General features: G+C 40.7%; 1 long non-coding RNA gene across 1 annotated transcript; it reads right to left on the bottom strand.

Moving 5' to 3' along the window:
- Positions 1-216: 216 nt before the first annotated feature.
- Positions 217-5,710, bottom strand: LOC144329731 (uncharacterized). The gene is made up of 2 exons (XR_013395356.1): positions 5,526-5,710; positions 217-1,542 (listed from the first exon to the last, which is right to left on the bottom strand). It is a non-coding gene; the product is annotated as an uncharacterized LOC144329731 (long non-coding RNA).
- Positions 5,711-6,247: the final 537 nt, after the last annotated feature.

Raw genomic sequence — 6,247 nt, 5'->3', positions numbered from 1 at the left:
AAGCAGTCATGCTTTGCTTCGTAACCATCAACAACTGGTTATACAGTAAATAATCCCTTATCAATCTAATTATATATTCCTGTTGCTTATGTTAAATTATTGAACAGTTCAGAAGGCAGTTATTTTGGTTAGATTGGCAGGTAGGGTAGTTAAACTCTTAAACCTGTAACTGGTTTATTGAGGAAGTTAAAATTGGATATGAAACAAAACATGTTCTATTGTGTTGATTGTGATTTTATTTCATTTTCCAAACCTGACCTTCAACCATGTTATGTCAGAATCCCGTTTCACATTAAAAAAAAAAAAAAAAAAACAAACAAAAAAAAACCTTGACACTATCCTGTAGCTTTCCAGTCCCTCACAGATATAAAACTTAATTTAGCCTGTTTTATTTATTTATTTATTTTGAGATGGAGTCTCACTCTGTCGCCCAGGCTGGAGTGCAGTGGCATGTTCTCGGCTCACTGCAAGCTCCACCGCCCAGGTTCACGCCATTCTCCTGCCTCAGCCTCCCGAGTAGCTGGGACTACAGGCGCCCACCACCACACCTGGCTAAATTTTTGTATTTTTGGTAGAGATGAGGTTTCATCATGTTAGCCAGGATGGTCTCGATCTCCTGACCTCGTGATCCACCCTCTTCAGCCTCCCAAAGTGCTGGGATTACAGGCGTGAGCCACTGTGCCTGGCCCAATTTGCCTATTTTAAAATTAACATCTCATAATGATTTTAAATTTCGTCTACTCCTTTCCACCAACGGCTTCTAGAACAGACTAGACCCTGGCTGCTTGGGTTAGAAATGGGAGAAAAGAGTTTTCCTCTGTCATCTCATTCTTCTCCCCATTCTTGGTCAAGCTCTTCTGGCTCTCCTGACCTGACTGGGACCAGGAAGGATTGAAAGCACATTTTGCTTCCCCTGTCCTTGAATGGCCTTCTAGTGTTGAAGGGAGGATGTCAAGCATGAGAGAGAAAGAGGAAGGATTTATCTGAATTGCTAGGTCAGATTGGGGCAGAGTCTTTGGCTTCACTGATTCTCTTCAGCAACTATCACTCATGATGTAGCCTTTCTCCCTGAGTTGGTGTAGCTTAACCACCAGCACTTTTTTTCTGAAGATCTGCACATTCCTTTGACATCCAGAAGGTTTTATCCCCCTCTAGATCAGCTTAGCAGCCTTCTGACCCATTTAATGTCCCCACTTTCTTAGGTGGAAACAAAAGAACCACTGAGTCCTCTTTGCACATTCTGAGGGACAAGGAAACCACTGGGGGGTAAAGAGAAAAGATTCTTGCACCATCTTCCCAGGTACATTTCACACCACAGCTCCAGCAGTCTCACCCTCATAGGCTGATCTGATTGGCTTCCTAGTGGACTTCCTATGTCTGATGACCTCTTTTGACCAATCTTGGGCACAGTCTTAATGGACACTTCACTTAGAAACTCAAGTAGGCACGTGTCAAGTCATGCAAAATTCTCCCTCATCATGATCCTCTTCTCTGTCAAGGCAACACTGGAATGTGCTATAGCTTCTTGACTCCAGCAAGCACCTAGAGGGGGAGCAAGAAGTCAGTTTCCCTTTGTCAAAGGGGCCCCCAAGCTCTACGTGCTATTTTCTTGAAGTCCCCATTCTGGCCCTCTGTTAACTTTGGAATGAAGAAGAATTAGTCTCTTCCCATGAACATGCATTCCTCAAAGAGCTGAGATAGTTTCTTCACCATGATACCCTCTGTTGGTAGATCAGAAATAAGATATAAAGCTGAGAATGGGTGATCAATGGCCACAGATCTCCATTCACATCACTTGGGGAATGAGCCACCTACAGGTGGCTCATTAGTGTCTTGAGACAGACTATAAGGTTCCAGTGATTCTTGTTTTTTGTAGGTTCTGATTGTTTATTTCAGGGAAATCTAAAATGTTAAGACTCACTATGTATATACAGGAGCTAACCAGGATGTGTTTTGTTTGCAGGGGCCAAATGGATACAATATCACTCCCACTTCTCCTTTCCACTGCATCATCTGTCATCTGAAAAGTGAATGCATTTAGAATCTCCAAAATCACAATGTTGGTGCCAGAAGGGAGTTGCCAACAATCTTCCACCAATTAGTAGTAGAACTGGAACACTTTTCCTCCTTGTTTTAGCCTGAGTTCTTTCCAGTTGCAGTCATGCCTTTAACCACAATATCCATTTGTGATCTTGGATTTGTCTTGTTTCTAATATTTGAGGGACAGAGGCGGGGAAATAAGCAAATGAGGTTACCAGAGCTGGTTTTGTTTTCAAGGGTCAAATGGGTACCATGTCACTTCTACTTCTTGTGCCCACTCCATCCCTACTTCCGGAAGAGCCAGTGTATTTTCTCCTGCTTCCCCTCAAGTGTCCTCTAGAGTTTTCCACACTGCTTCTTAATACACACAGCTCTGCTCCTTGCGCCTTACTGGAAATAGGCTCAGTGCTGACGGGATCTGACCTATTGGTGGGTGGAGGGGAATGAAAGGTCAAAGCTGCATTTGACCCTTTGTTCCACAGACTTACTTCATAGCTGAGCATTCACATTTTGATTTAAACTTCTTTTTTTTTCTAGGCCCTAGATCAGTTCCTTACCTTGGAGCATGCCCCCTTTGCTGATCTCATACATTTTTATTTTATTTGATACTTGATGTTATGCTTGGATTATAGAACTTCCATTCGGTAAAGGTTCTGTAACAAATTGTTCTTTTGTACAATTGCCAGATATCTCAGACTAAAAACATATTGGGGGGAAAAAGCCAGATAAAAAATTAAATGAAGGCAAAATTAGAGGCCTGCTAATAAAATCAGATTTTCTTGACACTTTTAGTCAATGCAAAAATAATTGTGGGAATATAAAAGGTTTTTTATGGTCAATTATTCTTGTCTTAGTAAGTATCTATAATCATAACCCCTCAGAATAGGTAATAATCCTCTGCAGAGGGAAGTGAGACTTCCCCATAGAACCATAAGGAAAGTAAAACGTTATCATATGCATGCATAAAATATATTAATATTGAAATGTGCTGGCTGTAAGGTCAGGTGGGTAGGTAGCTTTTTTCCCACCATATATATATATATATATATATATATATATATATATATATATACTATCTGACTTTATTGGACTGCTGACATCCAATTGATCTGCATTATTCTTAGCTGGCAAGAGCCTATGTACCTAAATGTCTCAGATAATAGGTATTACAGTATTAGGTAAAAAGCTTCCATGCAGTCTACAGCAATATCAAAAAGGTAGAAAGTGTAAAATAAGGGAGATTAAGATGACACCAGAAAGCGTTGAATGAGGTGTCATTTTGCATTTAGAGAGACAACCAGGAAAGTTAAGACAGAAGAAAAAAATGCCCCTTCCTCACCAGCTGCCCTTAAAGGTTTACAAATGATCTGTTAACAGAAATGAGTTTCTCTTGGGCTTCAGACACCATTTATTACGCTGGGAGAGAGACAAAAAAGGAGATGGAAAAGACTGGCAAATTATGCTTATTTGAAGGCAAAATGCTTCCCATCAGCAACATGATGAAAATGTACCAAAGGTGTCAGCCAGATGTTGACATGTTAATATTTTTCATGAGGTCTTTCACTGAGGAATGAGTACAAAGAACTTTTTGGGTGTTCTTTAGAATATGAATTGAAATGCATTGTTATGCTAGCCGCCTTGCCTGGGAAATCACGATCGTATTTGATGATGAAGAGGAAGAGGAAGTGTGTCCTAAATAGGGGGCTTGAACCTCGATTCCCTGGCTGCCTCCCAGATGTCTTGTGCTACGAATGGGCTCATCTGATCTCTCCTAGTCAATTTCATTCTGGAAAGTAGCCAGTGGGCCTAGTTCACGACCCAGTGATGTCATTATAATTCATTCTCCCTCACCACAAAGACTTCGGAACTTTCCAATTTACAATGGGTCTTTTTAATAAAGAAGAGTGTCATGTACAGAATTTTTAAGTGTTTCTAATGATTTATCTTTTTTTTTTCTTGTTATAGCCTCAAAAAGGCCTATCTTCTTTGTATGAATGGACTATCAAAATCATTTAAAGAATTTTATATCTTTATTAAAGTACACGATGTGTTTTATAGGCTGAAAGAGGATAACTGAAGCTTATTATAAGAGAACATTGTGTCCGAACAGAGAAACTTTACATTTTATGCATAAAAAATAGAGAATCTAAAATTTCATGACTTAGGCCATGCTTCATCATGAACACTCACAGAGTAATTCTAAGTAGGAAATACGCCATTTTTAGGGATGTATTCTGTATTTTGAGACTGGATTTATAAGATGAGGGAGGGGCTGGGGGCTGAGAGAGACATATGTAAGTCATTTCAGAGCACAGGCTATATCATCCGTGTGTTCTCTCAACACCTCTCATGGGCTGTAAGGAAATATTCACTGATGAAGATTACATACGAGTTGAACTCAGCATTGGAGAGTTAGGGCTGTCTCCCAGAACCTCACCTCCTTGAACTTGGTTAACCCTCCTGGCTAAAATAAACTTTGCTGAATGACATCACTTATCCTTGGCATGGATCTTTAAAACCCTGGGTAGTACAAGCCTAGTGGATGATCAATGCATTTGTGGCCTGCACTGTAATTTAACTTGCTCTGTCTGACAGGAGATGTGGAATAGCTAAAGAGAGGCTTTACTTGTAATCTTCTTATCACCTTATCCTGGAGTGTTTGTGAAGAGCAAGGCCTTCCCTACACTAACTCCCATTTGAGGGTTAAGGCTAAGAAAGAGAAACAACTGCCCTGTTATGTGTCTGATGGTGTGACCTGATAAAGTCCTCTCTGGATACCTTGTGAACCCCAGCCTTTTATGACCAAACACACCTTGCCTCTCCTGAACCACTTGTGTGTGTTCTATGAGCTGATTAACAGAAATAACTTGCTATAATTACGATGTGCTGGGAGAGAAAGTTTGTACTCTTTTCTTACCATTTCTTTCTGTTTTTTGTTTGTTTGTTTGTTTGTTTGTTTGTTTGTTTGAGACAGAATCTCGCTGTCACCCAGGCTGGAGTGCAGTGGTGTGATCTTGGCTCATTGTAGCCTCTGCTTCCCAGGTTCAAGTGATTCTCATGCCTCAGCTTCCTGAGTAGCTGGGACTACAGGCATGCACCACCACACCCAGCGATCCTGTTTCTTTTCTAAAGCATGGAATTCTAAATTAGATCATCATCCTTAGACTACCATTAGAAAGAGACCGTGAGTGAGCAGAGGGAGGTGGCCAGACCAGTGCAGGCTAGACAGTAGATGGGGAGGACCTTACCATGGAAATGGTATAGAAATGGATAAGACTGACAGAAAGAGTGGAGGGTGGAGGAATATAAGAAGAAAAAAGAAAAGAAAAGGAGGCAGAGTGAGAGAAGGAGAGAGAGGGAGAGAGAGGGTCTTAAGGAGAAATACACACAAGTGGAGGAACTCAGGAGAAAAGCAGCTCAGGGTGTGGCAAAATGAAGGAGGGTGGCATGCAGAGAGAGGGCTTCCTGGAGAGGGGGGCACTCACCTTTCCACGATGCAGTTTTCCTGTTTTTACAGAAAGCTGAGCAAGAGCAGACAGCTTGTGTGTCTCAGGTGCTCTAGGGCCAGCTAATTCACACTCTTCCTGATGACTTTGAGGAACACAAAACTCTTTAGTGTAAGCACTCTGCGAATCTGATTGAGGGAGACACTCTTGCCACTTTCCTTCCAGGGATTAGATTCTGGCTATGTTAGTGGGATAGTTAGTTATATAAGCTAGCAATCACAACCAAGGAGGAAATGCCTTATCACGGCCATAAATAGGAAGAGCTGGGAAGATCCAGAGGGGACATGTGACAAGCTTTATGGAAGAGATATACAGTGATGAGTATTATGATGTAGTAATTACAAGAAAGGTAACAGTTTCTATGACAAAATTAGTAAGAGTTGCTGCTATTTTTGTAAACCCCTTCGTGGGCAAGTGCCTTCTGTAAATATGTTTGGATGCATATGGATCTGTAAATATATGTGTATGTGTATAGGTGTGAAAATATGTATGGTCCAATAAATGTTGAATGCTCACAGAATCCCTCAAGGTAAGTATTATTATTATTCCAATTTTATAGCTGAGAATATTTCTAAAGCTTAGAGAGCTTGCAAAACGTATCCAAAAGTACAAGCCCACATATTTATAAAGTTTGATAATGATAGATTGGATTAAAAACTTGCAACTATTATCTATAGGTTACATGACATATATGACCAGAA

This window comes from Macaca mulatta, chromosome 7 (assembly GCF_049350105.2).
Source record: "Macaca mulatta isolate MMU2019108-1 chromosome 7, T2T-MMU8v2.0, whole genome shotgun sequence".
Lineage (NCBI taxonomy): Eukaryota > Metazoa > Chordata > Mammalia > Primates > Cercopithecidae > Macaca > Macaca mulatta.
Note: the sequence above shows the minus strand (reverse complement) of the source record. Positions and strands in the feature narration are given on the sequence as shown.